Source organism: Punica granatum, chromosome 1 (genome assembly GCF_007655135.1).
Source record: "Punica granatum isolate Tunisia-2019 chromosome 1, ASM765513v2, whole genome shotgun sequence".
In the NCBI taxonomy this organism is placed as follows: domain Eukaryota; kingdom Viridiplantae; phylum Streptophyta; class Magnoliopsida; order Myrtales; family Lythraceae; genus Punica; species Punica granatum.
Genome location: NC_045127.1, coordinates 8,379,671 through 8,390,244, shown reverse-complemented (window position 1 = coordinate 8,390,244; position 10,574 = coordinate 8,379,671).

Sequence of the window (10,574 nt, the reverse complement as noted above, 5' to 3'; positions counted from 1 at the left end):
AACTAAAGCAACTCAATGACCATCTGCACCTCTTGGGAGTAAGCTCTTGACAGTAAATTTTGTAGAATTAATTGTATCATACATATACATTAATATACTGATTAACGTGCGAATATAGAAGAACCTTAAATATAATCTTTATAAGTTGAAACATCACCGATGCATGTACGGACACAATGCTAGTAAAATATAATGATATATATGTGTGGCTTTTGAACTAGTTATTAGCCAACACATATCTATATATAGTCCCCGCCCCAGAAGTAACTGCCTTGGACCGGATAAGCTTAAGAGTGAGGCTCATGATACTAGTAAAATGATAAATTGGAATAAAAGAATATGGAAAGTCTAGTTGACGAGTATTGAACATAACGTTTTAATTTTTCGGCACGAAGCCACTTTTCTCGGTTTACAGCGTGAATTTGAGAAAATATTTATATGATTTCCAAGCTAATAGAGTTTCCCAATTCCTTTTGATTTTTATTAATATCACAAAAAAACAAATATTGCCGACAAAAATAGATTATTAGGGTGTGTTTGTTTTCGCAACAAAGTTTAACTCAACTCAACTCAACTCCACTTATTTTTAATTCAACATCACAATCATTACTTTTTTTATTTTTTAAATATTTTTAACCATTCAATTCAATTTTTAATATTAAATTCTCTCAACTATTCATTACTTTTTTACAATTCAACAACACAATCATTACTTCATCATTATTTTTTCTAAATTATTTATTACTTTTTCACACTTTTTCTCATAATTCAACAATACAATCGTTACAAACCCATTAAAATCAAAACTCAACTCAACTCAACTCTCAATTCAAACACACTCTTAATGTGTCTGCTAACACAATGCCACGTGATATATTTGTTAGACACTGTACCTTTTCGAATTTCAGAGGCTGCAAGTATTATATAAAGACCTCGAATTAGTTAAGTTCTTTGCCCCAACCGAAACATTAACCAGAAAACTCCCCACATATATCTGCCTCTTTTCTTTCTGTCTCTGTGTCTCGCGCATACCAATTTGCTTCCCAAAACGCAACAGAAACTCGCAAAATTGACACACACACAAATATCAATGGGACACCCCAAAAACCTCCCCGAGTCAGTTGCTGCGGCCGTGATGAAGAAGAAGATCATTAAAGACCATTTCCGGAAGTTTGATCAAAACGGAGACGGGAAGCTGAGCCTGCGGGAGCTTGCAATGGCCTTCGACAGGCTTGGGTCCACAGCCCCAGCGCTACGTGCAATCTTTGCCATTCTCAAGGTCGATGAGAACCACGACGGCTACATCTCCGGGCATGAGCTCGACAAGCTTGTCGAGTACGTCGTTGAACGGGGTTACCCTGTCAATGATTCTCTCCTTAATTAACTTTCTTTGTCTTAGCAAAAATAGAAATCTCCTCTTGTCTTTCTTTTTCTTTTTTCTGTTTCCTTTTAGTTTTGGGTCCTTTTATTTTCAGTCCTAGTTGATGTTGACGCAAGCAGCTTTCCTTTAGTAGAGAGTAATGGTTATTGTTAGTTAGTCCATGGGATTCCCTGCTTGAAGGAAGAACGCTGCTGCAGTAATAATGTAAATCAGTCGGCCGGGTACTAAATGCATAAATAAACATATATTAATGTATATGTGTGTGTTTGTGTATATATATGATCAAATTTTTGGGTTTTTTTTAATAAAGTGGAATATACATATAGTTTCTACTTTCTTTTTTTTAAGACATTATTTTCGTAATTTTATGAAATTGAGGATCAAAAGTTATATATACATATAGTTTTATATGTGATTTCATATGTACAAATATAAATGCGTGAGCTCGTGGTATCTATCCACTTTCAGCAATATTTGTGATGGAATAAGTGGGGTTCATATGAGCACATTCAAATAATCATTCATATCTGTATAGGAATATGCAAATCAAAGGTCCATAAGAGGAAGTTCCCCGATTATAGTCTAATGGAAAAGTCCCCTATTACATTTATCACTATATTCTTCTAGTTCGCAACTTAGATAATGCACACATGAAGACCAAATTCAGCTATTAAATTATGAATATATCGTATTTCACCATTAAAAAAAAAAGTCTCACTACTGCAATTGTACCCGTATATATCTCAATACGGCTGCAAAAAAATCAATGAGAGAGCTACGCAAAAGCTTCAAATATACTATACAAATCTCTTTTCGAATTGATACAATTATGTTTCTTTGTCGGGCTTTGTATTTTTATGATCACATTAGCGCCTTAATAGTGTGGGATGAGGACGAATTTAATTACCACTAGAGTTCATATCCGCGCTATGCAAGATTTATACATGTTATAACATTTTCATGAATTTACATTATCAAAATAACAAAGTAATTCTTAAGAGAAAAATAATACTATTATTAAAAAAAGGTATATATAATTTAGTGAAAAAATTGCATAAGAAATATTTTTTTTATTAGTACCACACCTTTTTTGTTTTGGATAAGTGATTAGTGCCCACGCTTCGTAATGCATTTCACGTATATTTTAATATTTCTCCTAACATAGTTTAATTTTCATAATTTTAGATTTTTGAGATCTCCAATTTAATATGGAACATATTAAGGAAAGGTGGTGTTAAAAAGATGGACCTTCTTTTAGTGAAGGAAAAGAAAAAAGACAAAAGGACCAAATAGTATAACAAAAAAAATTTACAAAGTGATCAACAATGATTGGTTCAAGCGGTTCGGCACTTATTTTCCTTATGCAAGGTCTCAAGACGATTGGGAGAGTGTTATCCCTTAGTGGGTCAACTCGGTCAAAATCGAATTATTGAGGGTCCATTGGACTTCTGAATACCATAGTATACATCAAAAAAAAAAAACAAAACAAAACAAAGTGGACAGTTTCCTTCTAAGATATGGCCGAAAGTGTTGCGGGGAGAGAGAGAGAGAGAAATCAAGAGAAAATCGGGAGGGCAGGAGAAGTAGTGGTTTTTCTTTTAGTTTTGATCTAATGGTCTTTTATTAATGGAACAATATATAGCATTAATGTTTTGGAAAACTAAAAATGAAATTGAGTTGGAGTGACTTTGACTTTATATAATAGTGTAGATGAGTAAACGACCTCTCTCTTTAAATTCAACCGGTCAGGGACGGGGCCAGTAAGGGTGGAATGGGGGTAGATGCCCCCGAGATTTGCAATTCAACTTCAAATTTTAAAATTTGCCTCCTAAAACATAAATGCCTCCTCTAAGATGTTTTATTATTTAACTTTGCCCCTAAAATTTCCCTACAAATCCTACTAAAAGTTAAAAAAGTTAAAAAAAATTTTAAAAAAATTTCAATCAAACTCAACTCAACTCCACTTATCTTCAATTCAACAACACAATCATTACTTTTTTTCATTTTTTAAATTTTTTTAACCATTCAATTCAATTTTTAATATTAAATTCTCTCAACTATTCATTACTTTTTCACAATTCAACAATACAAATCATTACTTAATCATTACTTTTTCATATTTTTCCTCATAATTCAACAATACAATCATTACAAACCAATTAAAACCAAAACTCAAATCTACTCAACTCAAAATCCAAACGCACAGTGTTTTAGAAGGAAATAGTTTGTATTTTAATCTTGAGTTTTAGAAATTTTAAGGTTTGATGCTCTCATATTTCTAGGATGAATCATATCGCCCCTAATAATTCATTAATTAGCAATTTAGAAATAAAATTTAGGGAAAATGACACAATGCATCATATTTTGAAAAGTTAACATGGTGATTCACGAAAAATTTGAAAATTTTCACCGTGCATCATTTCCGTCAACTGATGGATAGAAAGCTGACGTGGCACAAATGATGCCAATGTGGTCGTCCTTACTCAGCATCTGGGTCCCACCTGGCCATGGAAATATGATGCACTGTGAAAATTATTTTCAAACTGTGATGCACAATGTTATTTTCCTAAAACGGAAAGGCACTAACAACCATATACAAATTGTTGGAAATAATAGATTGCAAATTCATTAGATTTTATTAATGGGTCACTTAGTGTGATTCATGAGTACTTAGACGAATTCGGGTTACGAAGTGAAGGTTCATTCATTCAATGGATACATTTGAGTGCAAGACAAGTAATGTATATGGAAGTGTCTACATTAACTAAGTGTTCATGTAAGATCATTAATTGCATATTTGTGGGTGATGTTTCATCTAAGAGTTACGTCCAATACGAAAGGTTCTGACTCTTCAATAGTGTCCATTGAGTGCATATAAATGAAGACGCTATAGTGCTCAAATGATTATTAAGAAAATTCTAGAAATCAGAGTGAAAGTTAGGGAATTCCTCGATTTTGCTAGTTGAAGGAATTCATAAGGTTTCGTTGTATCCTGGGAGGACCTTTGCCTTAACCCTCTAGCAACTTTGTGTGAGGGCAAATAGTTCTCTTTGGAAAGCGTCATTCGCGCCTCGAATCCTATCGTGTTAACCCCACATCGCCTCCGGATCGATCATCTCCACTCATTTCCCCAACAATCAAAGAGAACTATTTTGAGATAGCGACGAAGGCTACCACCGCGTTCAAAGTGATGAACCAAGAGTTCGTGAAACTCGATCGTTTTGACGGCACAAACTTCAACCGCTGGAAGGACAAGATGTTGTTCCTCCTTACCGTCTTAAATGTGGCTTATGTTCTGGACCCGAACCTGAAACTCTTGGGGGATCCCGCCCCCGATGCAACCCTCGAGGAAATCGCAAAGGTGACCAAACTAAAGAAGAAGCACGAGGAAGACAAATTCACATGTCGTGGACACATCCTCAACACTTTGTCCGATCAACTGTACGATCTCTACATGTCGATGTAGTCCCCGATGGAGATATGGAAAGCTCTTGAGGAGAAATACAACACCGAGAGGCAAGGTACCAATAAATTTTTAATGATGAAGTATTTCGAATTCAAAATGTTCGATGGTGTCCCTATCATGGATCAAGTCCATGAACTACAAATCCTTATCAGCAGGCTTCGTGACCTGAAAGCTATTATTCCGGAATCACTACAAGTCGGGGCTATCATCTCAAAGTTACCCTCGTCTTGGAACGATTACCGGAAGAAACTCCTGCATATGGCGAAGGACTTCACTATGGAGAAAATACTTAGGCATTTGCGTATTGAAGAGGAAACTCGGAAACGCAATGCGGTGTATCTTCCCCAATGTTCTAAAGTGAACCATGTGAGTGAGTCCAAGAACTCTCAGAAAGGCAAGCGAAAGGTTACGTCCTAGACCAAGGACACGCAAGACAAGAAGAGAAAGTCTCGCAATTGCTATCATTGCAATAAGAAAGGGCACTACATTAAGGATTGTAAACTTCTCAAAAAGGATAAAGATGCCACAACTTCCAAAGCCAATATGGTTGAGGACATGGACTTAGTGGCCATGGTTACGGGAGGAATCGAGAACTTGAAGATTGGTATGATTACCGAACTCAACATAGCCATGACTGATAAGTTCTATAATTGGTGGCTCGACTCCGGAGCTACTGTCCATGTGTGCAACGACCGGCAACAATTCAAGAGCTATGAACCAATGGCAAACCGTGAGATGCTTATGGGCAACCATCAATCGGTCAAGGTGCTCGGTCAAGGGACGATGGAACTCAACTTTACATCCGGGAAGAAATTGACCTTAATCAATGTGTTGCATGTTCCCGATGTAAGAAAGAATTTACCGTCTGCGAGTCTTTTGTGCAACAAGGGGTTCAAGGTTATATTAAATCTGATAGGTTAGTCTTGCTTAAGGGTGATATGTATTTGGGAAATGGATATTGTAGCGAGGGCATGTTCAAGTTGAACATTGATATGAATAAAGCTAATTTTTCTGCTTATATTGTTGAATCTTATTCTTTATGGCATGCGCGTTTAGCACATTTTAATTTTAAAACTTTACAATATATGCAAAAGAATGGTTACATCAATCTAAGTGATGATAAACTTGTGGATAAATGTGAAATTTGTGTTCAATAAAATATTACCAAGAAACCGTTTCTTAAAAAGTGTGAAAGAAATTCACAAGTGCTAGATTTGATCCATTCAAATGTTTGTGAATTAAATGGAATTCTAACAAGAGGTGGAAAATGATATTTTATCACTTTTATTGATGACTTCTCAAGATTTATTTATGTGTATCTCATGAGGAGTAAAGACGAGGCTTTTGGCATGTTTAAACGTTTTAAGAATGAGGTTGAGAATTTGTTTAACAAGAAAATCAAAGTGCTTCGTAGTGATAGAGGTGGTGAATACTTTTCCAATAAATTTGATGTATTTTGTGAGGAACAAGGTGTGGTACATGAGTATTTCGCGCTGTATACTCCGCAACAAAATGGTTTGGCGGAAAGAAAGAACCGTACCTTAGTGGATATGGTTAACTCGATGTTGTTAAATGCTGAACTTTCATATAACCTATGGGGTGAAGCATTATTGACTGCGTGTCATATCCTTAATAGAATACCATCGAGAAAATTCAAGGTATCTCCATATGAGTTATGGAAGGGTCGGAAGCCAAACATAAATTATTTCAAAGTGTGGGTGTATTTGGCTTACTATAGACTTCCCGACCAACAGAGAACAAAATTAGCACCAAGAGCCATTAAGGGTGTATTCGTTGGATATGCCCAACATTCTAAGGCTTATCGTGTTCTTGACTTAGTGTCAAATACGATAATTGAAACGAGAGATGTTGTATTCATTGAAAGCAAGTTTTTCGACGAATCAATGGATTCGGAACAAGAATATGAACCAATGATCTCAAGTGATCAAAACAAGAGACGTCTTTGTGACAATAAGGATACGGAGCCGAGGAAAAGTCAAAGTGTGAGAAAAGAAAAGGATTTTGGTCTCGATTTCATTTCCTCGCAATCTCTAGCGTATCTCGTTGAGGGAGATAAAGAATCCGTAATTAGGAAGATCCCCATAATGCTTAATGTGGAAGGTGATTCACAAACCTATGGTGAAGCCATGACTTCTAGGGATGCGGCATTTTGGAAAGAGACGATCAATGATGAAATTGATTCAATATTGTTCAACAATACTTGGGTCCTAGTTGATCTTCCTCAAGGATCGAAGCCTATCGGGTGTAAATGGGTGTTTAAAAGGAAGAATAACCCAACCGGGGGTTCTCCGACTTTTAAGGCTAGATTGATGGCAAAAGGATTTAGGCAAAATAAAGGCCTAGATTATTTTGACACCTATGCACCGGTGGCTAGGATGACTTTCATTCGAGTCCTTATGGCACTTGCATCTATCCATAAGTTACATGTGCATCAAATGGATGTTAAGACGACCTTTTTGAATGGTGATCTCGAAGAGGAAGTCTACATGGAGCAACCGGAAGGCTTTGTGCTTCCCAGGAATGAACATAAGGTGTGTAAATTGATCAAGTCATTATATGGCTTGAAACAAGCGCCTAAACAGTGGCATGAGAAATTTGACTCAGTTATTTTGTCATATGGTTTTTCGCATAATTGTGCGGATAAGTGTATTTACATTAAATTCACCGATAGGTACGGTGTAATTATTTGTCTCTATGTGGGCGATTTGTTGATCTTTGGGACGAATTTGGAAGGTGTTCGTGAGATCAAAGAGTATCTAGCCTCGAATTTTAAGATGAGAGATCTCAACGAGGTAGATACAATCCTAGGTATAAAGGTGCAAAAGCATGAAAGGGGCTTTGTACTAAGCCAATCTCACTACATCGAGAAGTATTGGAAAAGTTCAAACACTTGAATATCAAGGATTCAAACACTCCATTCGATCCGAACTTCAAGTTAAGTGAGAATAATGGCAGGGCTATAGCGCAATTAGAGTACGCTAGCGCAATTGGAAGTCAAATGTATGCAATGCATTGCACCAGACCCGATATCGCATTTGCTGTGTGCAAATTGGCGAGATTTACAATTGTCTTAATACCAATCATTGGAAAGGAATTTGTAGGATTCTTGGTTATCTTAGGAAAACCAAAAATTTGGAATTATTCTATGGTGATTATCCCGCGGTACTATAAGGTTACTCAGATGCAAGTTGGATTACGAGTCTAAGTGACAATAAGTTCACATCGGGATTGATTTTTACGATTGGAGGTGGAGCCATTAGTTGGGCCTCCAAGAAACAAAATTGTATCTCACATTCAACCATGGAGGCTGAATTTATAGCCTTAGCGTCTGCTGGTAAGGAAGCGGAATGGCTAAGAGATCTCTTGCTAGATATAAAGTTGTGGCCACAACGTAGGTTCGCCATTTCCGTATATTGTGATAGTGAATCCACCATGGCTCGAGCGTACAATAAGGTGTATAATGGAAAGTCTAGACATATAAGTTTAAGACATGAGTATGTGAGACAATTGATTAGGGACGGTGTGATAACTGTTACCTATGTTAGGTCAATTGATAATTTAGCGGACCCATTGACGAAAGGTTTGTCAAGGGATTTGATTAAGAGTACTACCGCTAAGATGGGTTTAAAACCATTCTAATCGCGTCATTGATAATGGGAACCCTACCTCATTCTAGCCAAAAGTTAGTTTTGAGGTTCAAAGGGTAATAACAAGTTATCGAATGACACTGTGCACTAAGAATTAGGATTTAGTGCTTGAGTTTTAGGAGGATGAGTTTTACTCTTAATGGATGGACATTAGTTGTCATGAAATCCACTTATATGAACATGAAGTGGTGCCGCTTCAACGAGAGTTTTCTTTATGGTTTTTTCTCTTGTACATGTTCATGAAACGGGATGAGCACATGGCCATAACGGTGTTAAAACAAATAAACTCTTACTCGAATACTTTACGATTATGTGTGCGACTTTTCCGGTATTGACTCTAAGAGTGATGGTTCAAGCGACTAGTCACCAATCACTTTGTTGATACTTTGAGAGTTTGCACTTAGGAAGGATTTAATCTGCAGACACCACTTCTTTATGCATGATCGTTGTGTACTTGTGTTCTGGAATTAACAATCTAGTGGGGGATTGTTGGAAATTATAGATTGCAAATTTATTGGATTTTATTAATGGGTCACTTAGTGTGATTCATGAGTATTTAGACGAATTCAGGTTACGAAGTGAAGGTTCATTCATTTAATGGATACATTTGAGCGCAAGACAAGTAATGTATATGGAAGTGTCTACATTAACTAAGTGTTCATGTAAGATCATTAATTGCTTATCCATAGGTGATGTTCCATCTAAGAGTTACGTCCAATACGAAAGGTTCTGACTCTTCGATAGTGTCCATTGAGTGCATATAAATAGAGACGCTATAGTGCTCAAATGATTATTAAGAAAATTCCAGAAATCAGAGAGAGAGTTAGGGAATTCTTCGATTTTGCTAGTTAAAGGAATTTATAAGGTTTCGTTGTATCCCAGGAGGACCTTTGCCTTAACCCTCTAGCAACTTTGTGTGGGGGCAAATAGTTCTCTTTGAAAAGCGTCATTCGCGCCTCGAATTCTATCGTGTTAACCCCACATCGCCTCCGGATAGATTGTCTCCACTCATTTCCCCAACACAAATTTCCATGTCCTGAAAAATCTTATTCCTATATCTCTTCCATTTTTTTTTTGTAATATTTGGCCTAAGTTTGTTGATTGATTAGGAGATATGGCCTCCATCGTCAACTAAGCCACAAAACCTCATGCGGTGTGTTTCTCTTGCTCGGGTTAGAGCCCTAGAAGAAACCATGCCCTTCTCTAGAGTTGACCATTCGTCTATATTTGAACTCTGTGTTAACGAAAGCGATGTGGAAGCCCTTGCAAGACCCGGGCAAGGGAAACACACCGCATGAGGTTTTGTGGCTCAGCCGACGATGAAGGCCATATCTCCTTATCGATCAACAAACTTGTGCCAATATTATAAAAAATGGAAAAGAGATAGGAACAAGATTATTCAGGACATGACAATTTGTATTTGGTTGTTAGTGCCTTTCCGTTTTAGGAAAATAACACCGTGCATCACAGTCTGAAAATAATTTTCACAGTGCATCATATTTCCATGGCCAGGTGGGACCCAGATGTTGAGTAAGCACGGCTACATTGTCACCGTTTGTGCCACGTCAACTTTCCGTCCATCAGTTGAAGGAAATGATGCGCGGTGAAAATTTACAAACTTTTCGTGATGCACCATGTTAATTTTTCAAAATATGATGCACCGTGATACTTGTTCTCAAATTGTGATATGTCCAGGAGTTTTCCCTAAAATTTAATATGGTGGGGGAGAATTTTGCTAATTTAAGTATGATATATTGTTATTATTTATAACAACTTGGAAATAATATAACATCAAAATACTTAAATCCAATCTTTAGTTTGTACATTATAAATATTATGTAGTTACCTATCTTGAGAAGGACATCTTTGTAGCATTTGACAATAAAAGGAATCTTCAATTGTTTTTTGGTCATGAGATCTCATCGAGAACATCTGCAAATAATTTTTTCTTAATTTAAATGAATTCTTTTACGTGCCATTTATTTATACACTAAATGCAGTTTCATAAATTACGCTAGTTATAGGTTATGTTTTGGCCCCTGAACGTAATTCCTTACTC